The sequence below is a fragment of the Martes martes genome (assembly GCF_963455335.1).
Source record: "Martes martes genome assembly, chromosome: X".
Classification (NCBI taxonomy): domain Eukaryota; kingdom Metazoa; phylum Chordata; class Mammalia; order Carnivora; family Mustelidae; genus Martes; species Martes martes.
In genome coordinates, this window is record NC_137897.1 from 89,254,765 (window position 1) to 89,268,550 (window position 13,786).

General features: G+C 43.8%; 1 pseudogene across 1 annotated transcript; it reads right to left on the minus strand.

Moving 5' to 3' along the window:
* Nucleotides 1–754: 754 nt before the first annotated feature.
* LOC308337461 (ATP synthase subunit d, mitochondrial-like) lies at nt 755–10,048 on the minus strand (annotated as a pseudogene). The gene is made up of 2 exons: nt 9,961–10,048; nt 755–1,228 (listed from the first exon to the last, which is right to left on the minus strand). The product of its transcript is annotated as an ATP synthase subunit d, mitochondrial-like (transcript).
* Between the last annotated feature and the right edge of the window lie 3,738 nt (nt 10,049–13,786).

Below are 13,786 nucleotides of genomic sequence, written 5' to 3' on the forward strand. Positions count from 1 at the left end.
GAATAGGTAAAGAACTCCAATGAGGAAACGACAACAAAAACAAAATAACCTGATTTCAAAATTGGTCAAAGTCCTTGAGCAGACATTTCTCCCAAGATGATGTACAACTGGCCACTAAGCATATAAAAAGATGCATGCACAACCTTACTAACCATTAGATAAATGCAAATCAAAGCCGCAGTGAGATGTCATCTCATACTTCTCAGGATGGGTACTATCAAAAAAGAAAAACTAGAAAATGACAAAAGTTGACAAGGATATGGAGAAACCGGAACCCTTGTGCACGGTTGATGAGACTATAAGATGGTACAACCACTCTGGAAAACAGTATGTGGTTCCGCCAAAATTTCAAAATATGACAGCTGTATACCCACGTTCATAGCATTATTCATAACAGCCAAGATGTGGGAGCAGCCCAAACATCCGTGGATGGATGAATGGATAATTAACACGTGGTATATGCCTACAATGGAATATTTTTTACCGTACTACTTTTTTTTTTAAAGATTTTATTTATTTATTTGACAGACAGAGATCACAAGCAGGCAGAGAGGCAGGCAGAGAGAGAGGGGAAAGCAGGCTCCCTGCTGAGCAGAGAGTCCGATGCGGGGCTCATCCCAGGACCCCAGGATCATGACCTGAGCCGAAGGCAGAGGCTTTAACCCACTGAGCCACCCAGGCGCCCCTTTACCGTACTATTTTTAACGTCCAGCATTTATAATACGAGGGCCAGCGCTTTCTCCCCAACTCAAGTTTATAAATTTTTGATTGGCTTATGAGGCCAGTTGAGATACTTCTCTCGTCTGATTTGGTTTCTGGAAAGTCTTCATTTGAGTGCTCAATGGTCATCTGATCAAATGGAATTATGTTCTTCATCTTCTCCAGCTCTATTTCACATTCCTCAATCCTGGCCTTTGAGAGAGACAAGAACTCAGCACAGCTTTTCACATCTTCTTTTTCTTTGGCATCCACCTGAACAGTATATTTATCCTCTGGCACAGAAAATTTAAGGGCATTGAACTTCTTCTCAAAGTCCTCTACCAAGCCAGCCTTCGCCACATTGTCTTTGCAGTAAGCCCAGTTGGTAGGAGGTGGATTCTCAGGGAGAGTAGCCAATGTGGAGGTAAGGGGTTCATTCTAGGATTTCGGGGAGTTAGCAATAGCCTTCTGGTTTGGGGCCTTATGATCGCCACAAAAGCTACCCAGTCAATGACTTTTAGAGCAAGTTCTTAGGCCATCTTGAGAGCTTCACTGACCCTGGCGGCCCACAGTCCCCCCTAATGGAATATTACTGAACCTTTGAAAGGAAGAGAATCCTGTCACACACTACAACATGGGTAAACCTTGAAGACGTTATGGCGGTTGAAAACAAATGAGTCACAAAAAGATAGTGTATGAGTCCATCTCAGGTACGTAAAGTAGTCAAATTCATCCAAATAGAAAGTAGAATGGTGGTTACCAGGAGCTGAGGGAAAGGGGAAATGAAGAGTTGTTGTTTAACGGGTATGGAGTTTTATTTTTCAGGATGAAAATGTTCTGGAGATCTGTAGCACAACAGCATAAATATACTTACTACTACTGAACTGTACACTTAAAAATGGTTAGGATGGTAAATTTTGTGTCATGTGTTTTTACCACAAAAAAGAAAAACATTTTTAGATCATGTGCCATACAAAAACAGACAACAGGCCAGACTTGGTACACAAGTTATAGTTTGTCAACCCTTCCTCTGCGGCCCAGCCTCAGGAAAGTTCTCCTAGGTTCTATGCCCAAGGGAGCTCTAAACTGAAAGAATCACACAGCTTTGGAGAACGTAATGGAACACCTGTAACACCAGTGGGCAAAAGACCTCTTTCTTCTTTGAACACCAGACAGTGGATACAGTGGTGGGAAGACTAGCAGAGTTGGAATGGGAGCCATGAAGTGGAGACCGGATAGTGGTGGGAGGAGGATGCATGAATGGTGAGGAATTTGAGAGCCTGCCTGGAGGAAGAAGACCGTGTGTGGCCATTGACAGTCCATTGCTCACCTTACCCCAGGATGGTGTAGTTCACTTGAGCAGGAGTTCAACCATTCACTCCCTGTGTCAACCTAGGCAAGTCAGTGCCCCTTGCCTTCCCTTTGAAAGGGGGAGGGTTGGACAACAACCCTGGCACCCCTCCCAGCCTTAAAAACCATAAGACTCTATCTGACCAAGCTGATACCGTGCCAATATCTTTATCCCTTCATTTGAACAACTTTCAAGACCAGAGACCCTCGGTGTCTCCTACGGAGTTGACATTTTTTTGTTTACTCTAGTTAAGTAGGGGTAAAAAACTAATTAGGGTCTATGGAGTCCCGACTAACTCCATTTCCACAGCTGGGCCTTCTCTTGATACCTCAAGTTCCCTTTCCCCCGGGGACCTGAGGAAATCGTGCAGACAAGGAAGGGAATTGGGGGCCATTGTTAATGTGTCTGTCAGTCCCACAGCAGCGATCTCCTCCCACTAAAAATCTCTGATGTTTCTTCCAGTTCTTTAACAAGAATGGTTGGGGACTGGGTTTTGTTTATAGGAAGAATGTTAAGTCTTGGTGTTCACTTTGAAAAATTACCCTTTGGTGTGACAGCCTTGTCCAAAATGAGAGCCACATTGCTTTAGCTTTTTAGAGACTTCCTCTCCTCCCTCATCCGTGGCTGCGCAGGGAAAAGCAGGCGTTCAAAGGGACTCACAGAGCTTCCTCAAGCCGGTTGTTCACCAGGCACTGTGTTCCAGAAAGGAAGAGGCTGCCTCGCTCTTGGCCTCTAAGGCGTTCTGGGAGAGGGCTTCGGTGATTCGTAGTCCGGTAGCTGCCTCATTTGTTTTGCCGTTTGCAGCGGTCCCGTGGTGTGTTTATTTGAATCTTTCACTCAGAACTGGCTTGCCTTCGTTTCTGGCCCGAGGAAGCTCCAGTCAGAATGGAAAAGTTCAGCCACACTGCTCAAGTTCAACGCCCTGAAGTGGGAAATCATGAGCGATCAAGCGAGCGTGGAGACTGTGAGACTAGGTTAGGCTTTTCAAAGGAAATGCCTTTCCCCATGGCGTGCTTTTATTTACTGCTGGGGCCGGTTGTCCTGTGAACCTCAGGTTTGCTCAGAAATGTTCCTGGGGTGATTTCATTGCCATGATGTTTTGTCCCAGAGAAAGGAAACTAAAAACTCATTGACTTGCTTTGTGCGTTCATCGACATGTTACACTGGAGCCTTAATAATAAATATAAAAATCTTAACAAGTCAGGAAATGCCAAATGTTGGAGAGGATGCGGAGAAAGGGGAATCCTCTCACATTGTTGGTGGGAATGCAAGCTGGTGCAGCCACTCTGGAAAACAGTATGGAGGTTCCTCATAAAGTTGAAAATAGAGCTTCCCTATGACCCAGCAATTGCGCTACAGGGTATTTACCACAAAGATGCAAATGTAGTGATCCGAAGGGGCACCTGCCTCCCAACGTTTATAGCAGCAATGTCCACAATAGCCAAACTATGGAAAGAGCCCAGATGCCCATTGACAGATGAATGGATAAAGAAGATGTGGTGTGCACACACACACACACACACACACACACACACACAGGAATACTAGACAGCCATCAAAAATGAAATCTTGCCATTTGCAACAACGTGGCTGGAACTAGAGGGCATTATGCTAAATGAAATAAGTCAATTGGAGAAAAACAATTTCACGCATACGTGGAATCTAAGAAACAAAACAGAGGATTGTTTTGGGGGAAGGGAAAGAAAAATAAGATGAAATCAGAGAGGGAGACAAACCATAAGAAGCTCTTAACTCTAGGAAACAAACAGGGTTACTGGAGGGGAGTGGGGAATGGGGTAAATTTGTGATGAGCATTAAGGAGGGTGCTTGATGGAATGGGCACTGGGTGTGATATGCAATCAATGAACCACTGAACTCTACTTCTGAAACTAATAATACACCATATGTTAGTTAATTGAATTTTTAAAAAGATTTTATTTTTATTTATTTGACAGAGAGAGAGAGATCACGAGTAGGCAGAGAGGCAGGCAGAGAGAGAGAGGGAAGCAGGCTCCCTGCTGAGCAGAGAGCCCGATACGGGGCTCGATTCCAGGACCCTGAGATCATGACCTGAGCCAAAGGCAGAGGCTTAACCCACTGAGCCACCCAGGTGCCCCTGTTAATTAATTAAATTTAAATAAAATTTAAAAAAATAGAAATTATTAAAAATGATATATTAAGACTGCCGTGCAGGCCTAAGGCGTGATTGGTTCTACATTACTTGCACCTACGTGTTTCTGTTTCACCCAACAAGCAGAGTAAGAGTTTTCTCCCCACTTTACCAGTAGTGAAAATAAGGCCAGAAGAAGTTAAGTAACTTGCCCGGGGTGGCGGTTAAGCTAAGACTTAAGACATGTCGCAGAGTGTGGCGCTGCCTACCTTTTCTCAGAAAAGCAGAGACGTTGCCTACCACGGGGCTTACGGTTCAGCCTGGAGGCAGGAGTAGTCATTCAAATGGCAAAATACTTATGCACTGGTTGTTGCAGTGTGGCTGCCTTGAGCCCTTCCAGTGGTTGTCCAGATGGTCCCAGCAAGGGGGAGTCCCGCTGGGGTGTGGGTGCCCTGGTGCCAGCCAGCTCTTTTGTGCAGGCTCCCATCCATATGCATCCAAGTGACCAGAGGAGACAAACATCGGCTACAGGAGAACCGCCACCCACCCCCAGCAGGAACGCTGGCTCACTAGGGTTCACATAGGGTTAGGGTTAGAGAGGCGGTTCTCCGTTATCTGCCAGCATGCCTCTTGAGTGCCCCCACTAAGCCACTGATGAGAAAGTCAGCCTCCCCAATACAGCATACCACTCCTGAAATGTTATTTATCTATTTATTTGATACAGCGCGTGCAAGGGGGGGAGAGACGGAGAAAGAAGCAGACTCTGCGCTGAGCTCAGAGCCCAATAATGGGGCTCCATCCCAGGACCCTGGGATCATGACCTGAGCCGAAATCAAGAGTCAGACACTTAACTGACTGAGCCACTCAGGCGCCCCCTGAAATATTTTTTATATCATTCAGATTTCTGATCAAGAGCCAACAGCAAAACTCTGAAGTAGATCCCTGTGTCTGAGAGCAGAGCACCCCCAAAGAGGTGTCCGGTTCCTCCCTTTTCCCCGCCCCTCCCCCATAGTCGGCTTCAGGTCACTACACTTCAGGGTCAACTGCGGGCTAGAGCTTCTCAGGCGTTTCCTCTCTTGCTTGTATCCTAACTCCCTACCTAAGCTGTCAGAGTCTGACTTTTGAAAGTGACTGGCGAGGGTTACCTATGATACTTAAAGACACCAGGTGTGGGAGGTGGGAGAAGAGTTAGTTTTCAAGAGTTGTTTTTTCTGCCCTCAAGCCATGTCATGTAATAAACACGTACAAAACAAAGCGACTTTTTGATTGTTCGGTGTTTCCAATGAACACTGAAACGTTCCTAAGATCCACTTTTAATGTGTGATTACCTCCTATTCCCCAGGAAAATGGAGAGTCATATTTAATACAAGAAATATGTTGGGGAGGAGGTATCCCCTCCCCAGGCATAATTTTTAAAATGGAAATAAGATGCCGTATCATGTGGTTAAGAGCACAGGCTTTCAATTTCTTTTTACAAGTGGCAAGAAAAAAAAAAAGAGAAAAGAGCTCTATAGATGAAAAGAGACTTCAGAGACCTATTAACCAAATGCTATTATACGACCTAGACCTTGTTTGAATCATGAAACTGCTGTGGAAAAAAAAAAGGAAAAAAATACAAGACAGTTGGGGAAATATGAACATGGGCTGGATATTTGATGAGACTAAGAAATGATTATTATAGGTATTATGTGTTTTAAGAGAGTCTAAGTCTTTTGAAGACATACACTGAAATATTTACAAATGAAAATATGAAATTCTGTGTGTATGTGTGTGTGTGTGTGTGTTGGGTGGTAGCTGGATGGGGTATGGATGAAACAAGACTGTCCATGATTTGTTAGTTGTTGAGACTGGGTGATAGACACATGGAATTAATGCTACCTTATCTACTTTTGTTTATGTCTCAACACTGTAATAATAGCAAAGACTTTTTAGATGAGAGCACGAGGAGGTTGATGTCAGTCCTCCATGAATGCAAACCTTGGCTCCACTTCCTAGCCACGTGATGTCCTTAGAGAAGTCCCCTCTCTGATCCTAACTGTCCTCATTGGGAAGGCAATGCGAACGTGAAGATTGGATGAAATAATATATATCAATAATTGAGCAGGAGCCTAGCACATAGTAAGCAATCAATAAATAGTAGATCCTCTTATAGCCAGTTATTTTGTCTAGTTTTCTGAACCTATAATTGCAGGTCCTGAGAGCATTTACACCCTAAGAAGCTCTTGCCACTGAAGTAGAAGAATTTTGCAATTCACGAGATGTCTACTGCTGTTTTCCAGATGGGGAGCGTGTCTGGGAAAGACAGGCTCTGTTAGCAGCCCAAATGGAAATAATGGCAAAGAATCAGGAAACTGGTTCTAAGAAATAAGAATGTCTTGCATGGCAGCACTCAGCCTTTGAAAGCCTCTCTGAGAACACACAGCACTTGACATTTATTTCTACCTGTTTCCCCCTCTCTCTCCCGCCCACACTGCCCAGAGTTATGCGGAATATAGGTGAGAGAAAGCCTGGTTTGTCCCTGCAGCCCGCTAGGAGTCCATCCTGGGCACAGCCTTCATGTTTCATGTGGGACTAGGATACTCTGTAATAGCATGTTAATTCTTCTAACAAAAATGTACCAGATGCTTACTGTGTGTTGGGATACTGTGAGACACGTAACATGTAAGATGTCAATATCTGGTCCAACCCTATTTTATTTTATCTTATTTTATTTTATTTATTTATTTTCGAAGATTTTATTTATTTGAGAGAGAGGGAGAGCATGAGATGGGGGAGGGTCAGCGGGAGAAGCAGACTCCCCGCTGAGCAGGGAGCCCAATGCAGGACTAGATCCTGGGACTTCAGGATCCTGACTTGAGCCAAAGGCAGCTGCTTAACCAACTGAGCCATCCAGGTGTCCCCGACCCCATCTTAGACGTGAGGAGACAGAGGAATTGGAGAGATGAAGTGGCTTGCCCAGAGTTCCACAGCTAGTAGGTGGCAAAGCTGTTATTCTGTGTGTTTTTTTTTTCAAGATTTTATTTATTTATTTGACAGGGACAGCACAAGCAGGGGGAGTAGCAAGCAGAGGGAGAGGGAGAAGAAGAATCCCCGCAGAGCAGGGAGTCTGATGCAGGACTCGATTCCAGGATCCCGAGATCATGACCTGAGCCGAAGGCAGATGCTTAACAAACCCAGCCACCCAGGTGCCCCCAAAGCTGTTATTCAGATCACAGAGTTATCAGATGCGGAAACCATGTTCCCCTAATTAGCTTGACCGTAGTCATCCTTTCACTATTTATGTGTACCAACACATCATGTCACATACATTAAGTACATACAACTTGTATTAAAATAATAATACAGAAACTATGTCCTTGACTTCTAAGTCTTTAACTTCATATCCATTCTCTGAATAAGGAGTAGGCACAGAAGGTTCTAGGTGATATTTTTTTTCTCTCTCTGAGCTTCATTAATATCTCAAAGATTCCTTCCCAGCACGGTTTATTTATGTTGGGAAAGCCGCGATGCGCAGAGGGAAAGGCACTTTCAGTCAGGGTGCTGCATTGATTTCCATTGGGTTTCCATGAACTTGAAAGAAGCACAGAACCGAAGCCTTCTTTTGCTGTCGGGTCATCCCTGCTTCCCAAGGCCACGTGGCCTACGTAAAGGAGAAAGTTGCAGAACAAAGAGGCCCTTCATGTGCAGGCTCCGCCCCCAGCCCGCGCTGCACACGAGGGGGTCCAGGGTGAGGGAGCAACATGGAATCCATTGAGCTCGGCTGTGAGGGAGAGGTGGGCTGCCAGACAGGCCCCTTGCCAGCTCTGAGTCATCGCAGGCTTCCGAGCCCAGCCAATTTACCTGCTTTTCAATAAGATCTTTATTTGTCCTTCTATTCTTGTCAAAAGCTGTTGTCATTTCCTTTTCTGTCTGGAGACACTGGGAGCTGCCTTCGGGCGGTATGACCACGCTGGGGCCCCTTGTGCAACCCCCAACTCACCCAGATGAAACATCTCTTAGAATTTCCCCTTGTTTGGCTTGTTCTTCCTTAGTGGGCAGAAAGCGTCCTATTTCTCGCATTTCCAGAGCTTTGGCTATGCAAGTTCTTTATTGGGTCAGCGAGCAGCTTGGGTGTTGGGGTCCATGCTGTCTTGTGGAGACCTATGGAGTCATAGGAAACTCTCATCTTGAGGGAGGGGGTGGACGGACAAGTAAACAGAGGGTCATAATACAGGATGGTCCATTCTGCGAAGGAGAGGCAGTGCCAGTGGTTGAGAACGTACATTTTAAAATCAACAGTCCTGGTTGAAACCCCAGCCTTGCCACTTATTTCTTATGTTAAGTTACAAAATTGCCTATGTTTCTTCTAGAGCATAAGGATAATGGATTTACATAAGTACAAGGCACCAGACCCGCGTGGATGGTCAGCAGAACATCTCTATCTGACTACTGGGGTTCCAGCAAACCAGGATGTTGGGATTAGCTAATAAGATAAAATTTTATCCTTAAAAGTATCCTATGGTGAAGGGAGGTGGCCAGCAGGTGGATGGTGAGAGTTGCCCCTTGGGACTAGAGGAGCTGGCCATGAGGGCTCTGGTTCAGGGTTCAAATTCCTAATCCATAAAGGGACCTGGAGAACAAAGGAGACCTCGGTCCCAGAGGATATCTGTGGCTGAGTTTGTGGAGGAAGGGTGTTAAGGAGGACTTGAAGACAGGGATGGAGGTGAAAACAATATTCTAGATAGTAACTAGAATATGGGGGAAGACACAAAGCAAGATGGGAGCCCTGCTGACAGTAGCGGGGCTGGCAGGCATGGCAGCCATAAGAATGTCCTTCTCAGATATCTCGCTGCTGGGAGAGGGACCAAGCTGCTGCTGTGTTCTGAGATCTTCACTGCCTTTGCATTGAGGCCACACTTCCTACAGGCTGTGCCTGGGCAGGGAATGGGCACAGCAGGGATATTAGACAGGTCTGTTCTTGGGAGACACTGGGCTCCTTTGACTGTTGACTTTGTCTCAAAGACGCCATGATGAGATGCCATGTCTCAAAGACACTTCCCTCTGACCTATCTCCCTCCCTCCCTCCCTCCTTCCCTTCCTTCCTTCCTTCCTTCTTTCCTTCCCTCTCTTCTTCACTCAAGGTCAGACCTGCTTTGCCTTGCAGTACATACTGGCAGTGCTCCCAGACTCTCCCCCTGCCTTCCATTTTCTATCATGGAAGTTGCCCCTAATAAATTTCTTATGCTTATTTAAAAGATTTTATTTATTTATTTATTTATTTAGAGAGAGAAATAGTACAAGTGAGGGGAGGGACAGAAGGAGAGAGAGAGAGAGAGAGAATCCCAAGAAACTCTGTACTGAGCATGGAGATCATGTCCTGAGCCGAAATCAAGAGTCAGTCGCTCAACCAACTGAGCTACCCAGGCACCCCAGATTTCTTAGGCTTTTAATCCTATCTTTTTGCCTGCTTCTTGAAGCACCTGGACCAACATAGGTGTGGTTTACAGGACCTCAACTGAAAAGGAGAGTTTCAGTGACAAAGAGTTCATTGGACAGTTGGCCTAATGTTTTCACATTCCATTTCAGGAAGAACGTAGATTTATTGGATAAACTTCAGGGCTCAGGCACAGTGCTAGGCTCTAGGAAGACAGTAATGAACAAGATTAATAAGCAAGATGTCCTCATGAAATTTATCCGGAAAGACAGCAGAGATTCAGTAAGTAATCAAGAAAATATTTTTGTTGATTTTTAAAAAATAAATCTAGGGACGTAGCCCGAACACTTTACTGTGGCCTACAAGTTTTCATGATCTGGCTCCTACCCATCTCTCCATCCTCCTTTCTCACCAGGTCCATATCGTACTCTGCACCAGCTAGCATGAAATAATTGCATTTCCCAGAGCTCTCCATCTTCTTCTTACCTCTAGACTTTTGCCCAAGATAGCCCTCACCCACCAACCTTCAACCACATCCATCCACCAAGCTTGGCACAGTCCTCCCTGAGCAACTGAAGGTGCTCCTCCTCTGTGCTCCTGTAGCACCCTGCACCCTTGTCATTGATTTCGTTCCAGGCAAGTAAGTAGAAAACGGCAGAAAAGGAAGATGCCAGGGACAAGAAATATGTATTCCTCCTTTCCAAATCAGTTGGCTCATATTTAGGAAATGGTATCTCCACTCTTAATGCTCAAGCCAAACTTGACTTCTGTTTTGTTGCCGAGACTGCTAACTGCCTCCCCACTACCTGTTCTTCCCTGCCTCTTTGCTATAATAATGAGCCTGGCTAAAAATATCTCTACTTCGTAGTCTCTTGCAGATAGAGGTGGACAGTGAGACACGAGCAGAAGTCTCGGGGTGGGGTTTCTGGGAAGCCCTTTTTGCCTTTGATCCTCCTTTCTACCCACTGCCTGGTATTTGAATATGATGCTTAAAGTTCCAGCAGACATCTTGGGACCATGAGGGAAAGGTCAAGAGAATTACAAACAGCCCTGACATTCTTGAGCTGCTAAACCAACACCAGCAACCGCCTACCTTTGGACTTCTCATTACATGAGACAAATAAACCCTCGTGTGTTTCAGCCACTGTGATCAAATTTTCTTTTTTCTTTTTCTTTCTTTCTCTCTTTTTTTTTTTCAACTCACGGATTAATGCAATTCTGAACCAATCTACCTCAACAAGTTCTGTTCCCTTCTCCCTAGCTGTACTCATGCCTGGAACGTCTCCCTTCCTACTATCTTTTCCTCTCAATCTCTGCCTACCAAATCTTTTTTTTTTTTTTGATGATTTTATTTATTTACTTGAGAGAGAGAGATAGAGCACGAGCTGGGGGAGGGGTAGAAGGAGAGGCAGATTTCCTGCCAAGCAGGGAGCCCAGTATAGGGCTCAAGCCCAGGACCTGAGCTGAAGGCAGATGCTTACCTGACTGAGCCAGCTAGGCGTCCCTCTGCCTACCAAATGTTCTCCATCACTGAAGACTCAGTTCAAACAACAGCTGCTTTATAGGATTTAATTTGATCCCCTTCCAATCCAGGTGTGCTATTTCCCTCTTTTTGACTCATTTTTATCTGGACATCTGGACCTCTTTTGTGAAATGAATATATATATATATCTATATATATTCATTTAAAATTAGGGAAGTTTATGATATACTCATATCACATTCACATATATGAATGAATGAATGAATGAATGAATGAATAATATATATATTCACATTCATATACATACATAATTCTGTCTGTGTAATAAGTATTAATGATCTTATTTGTGTTGTGTATTTCTTTGCATTTTTCTGCAACAAATAGCACAGACACATAGTAGACATTTAGTAAATCTTTGTTGAATTAAATATAAACTTGCAATAAAAACATAACTTTTCGGGGCACCTGGGTGACTCAGGCGGTTAAGCATCTGCCTTCAGTTCAGGTCATGATTCCAGGGTCATGAGATCAAGTCCCACATCGGGCTCTCTGCTCAGCCGCAAATCCACTTCTCCCTGTCCTCTCCCTCTGCAATCTGTCTTGCTCTCTTTCAGATAAATAAATAAAATCTTTAAGAAAGAAAACATAACTTCTCTGGGGCACCTGGGTGGCTCAGTCGGTTAAGTGTCCAACACTTGATTTCAGCTCAGGTCATGATTTGGGGGATGTGAGATCGAGACCCATGTCAAATTCTGCACTCAGCATAGAGTCTGCTTGGGATTCTCTCTGCCCCTCCCCCTGCTTGTGTGTTCTCTCTCTAAATAAATAAATAAATAAATCTTTAAAAAAAAATAACTTCTCTTTAAATACACATATTTAACTGTTGACAACAGTATTTTTTGGAAGCAAGTACATAGATAAAATATGCCTTTAAATAATATATTCTTTCATTGATTTGGAATATGGAATTGTTCACATGACAATGGAGGATATACTTCTATTTAATTATATATTGACATTCTTTCATTTCAACTCTTATTTATCGAATGTCTCCACTCTAAAGCCACAGTGAGTGAGGGTTTGAGGGGGAAATATCATGATCGGAGCTGAAACCTGGAGATTATTAAAAGCCCAGGTGAATGTGGTGAGATGCCCAACTAAGCGGGGTCAGGGAGAATAGAAAGAAGAAACAAGCCTGTATTCTTTGACCCAATCTCTCAGGCACAAAAAGGTTATTTGAAGGTCTGCCATTCATGCTCATACCAGATATTGGAATGTTCTTGAATATTGCATGCCGCAAAATGATGTAGATAAATCAGAAGAAAAGAGCTGACCACATGTGTTTAAGGTGATATTCTGATGAAAGCTAAATATTTATTCCAAATTTTTCAAAAGTGACCATGAGACAAATAGCTGAGGAGAGCTCATTAGAGAAATCATCATCACACAAAAGAAAACTCCTTCCCTCTGTTCATGGCCCATTTGGCTCATGTTTATTACAGCCTTAGTCACATTGGATTGCAACCTTTTATTTACATTTCTTCCCTAATTTTAAGTCCAAGGGTTATGCATTAAACATCTTTGGATCCACCCAGCACCATTGTCTGACGTATAGCAGATACTCTGTGATTACTGATCGTCACCTTACCCGATGTGTCTGCAACATTTAGAGTTATTGACCATGGCCTTCCGGAAACATACTCCCTCTTCGCTTTCCAGACACTGAATCCTCTTTGTTCTTCCTCCGTCCTCATAAGTCATTTTCAGTTTTCTTGGCTGATTCCTCTTCCTTCCAACAGCCCTTCCAGTTCCTCAAGACACTGAGATTTTTTTCCCGTCTCGTTTCATTTTTATTAAATCTCAGAAAGTTATCACCACCTTATCTCCTTGAATAGATCATTCCTTTAACATTCTTTCTACGCTTGCCTTTTTAAACTTAGTTAAGATGTATTTCAGACATTTTGCCGTCTTAAGCTCATTCAGGCTTTTTTTTTTTTCATGTCTTTGCCTCCTCGTGCTTTTGACTACGTAATATCATCTGACCTGTTTTCCAATCCACACATTCTCTTTGGCTCTGTTTAATCCGTCAAGGGAGGTTCTAGTTTTCTACTTAAATTACCATATTTTTTTATCTCTCAGAGTTCTCTTTAGTTCATTTTTTTTCAAACCTGTTACTCAGTTTTCATAGTTGATTTGTTTTTTAAAAAACTTTTAATTTTAATTCCACTTAGTTAACATATAGCATCCTATTAGTTTCAGGTGTCAATAGTACCGTATGTCACCTAGTGCTCATCACAACCAGCACACGCTTAAATCCCCATCACCTATTCCCTCCTCCCCCACCCCTCCTCCTCTGGGGACCATCAGTTTGTGCTCTATAGTTAAGACTCTGTTTCTTGGGGTGCCTGGGTGGCTCAGTGGGTTAAACCCTTTGCCTTCGGCTCCGGTCATGATCCCAGGGTCCTGGGATCGAGCCCCATATCAGGCTCTGTGCTCAGCGGGGAGCCTGGTTCCTCCTCTCTCTCTCTGCCTGCCTCTCTGCCTACTTGTGATCTCTATCTGTCAAATAAATAAATAAATAAAATCTTTAAAAAAAAAAAGAGTCTGTTTCTTGATTTGTCTCTCTCTGTTTTTCCCCTTTGCTCATTTGTTTTGTTTCTTAAATTCCACATGAGTCAAATCACATGGTATTTTTCTTTCTCTGATTGACTTGTTTTGCTTAGCATTAAG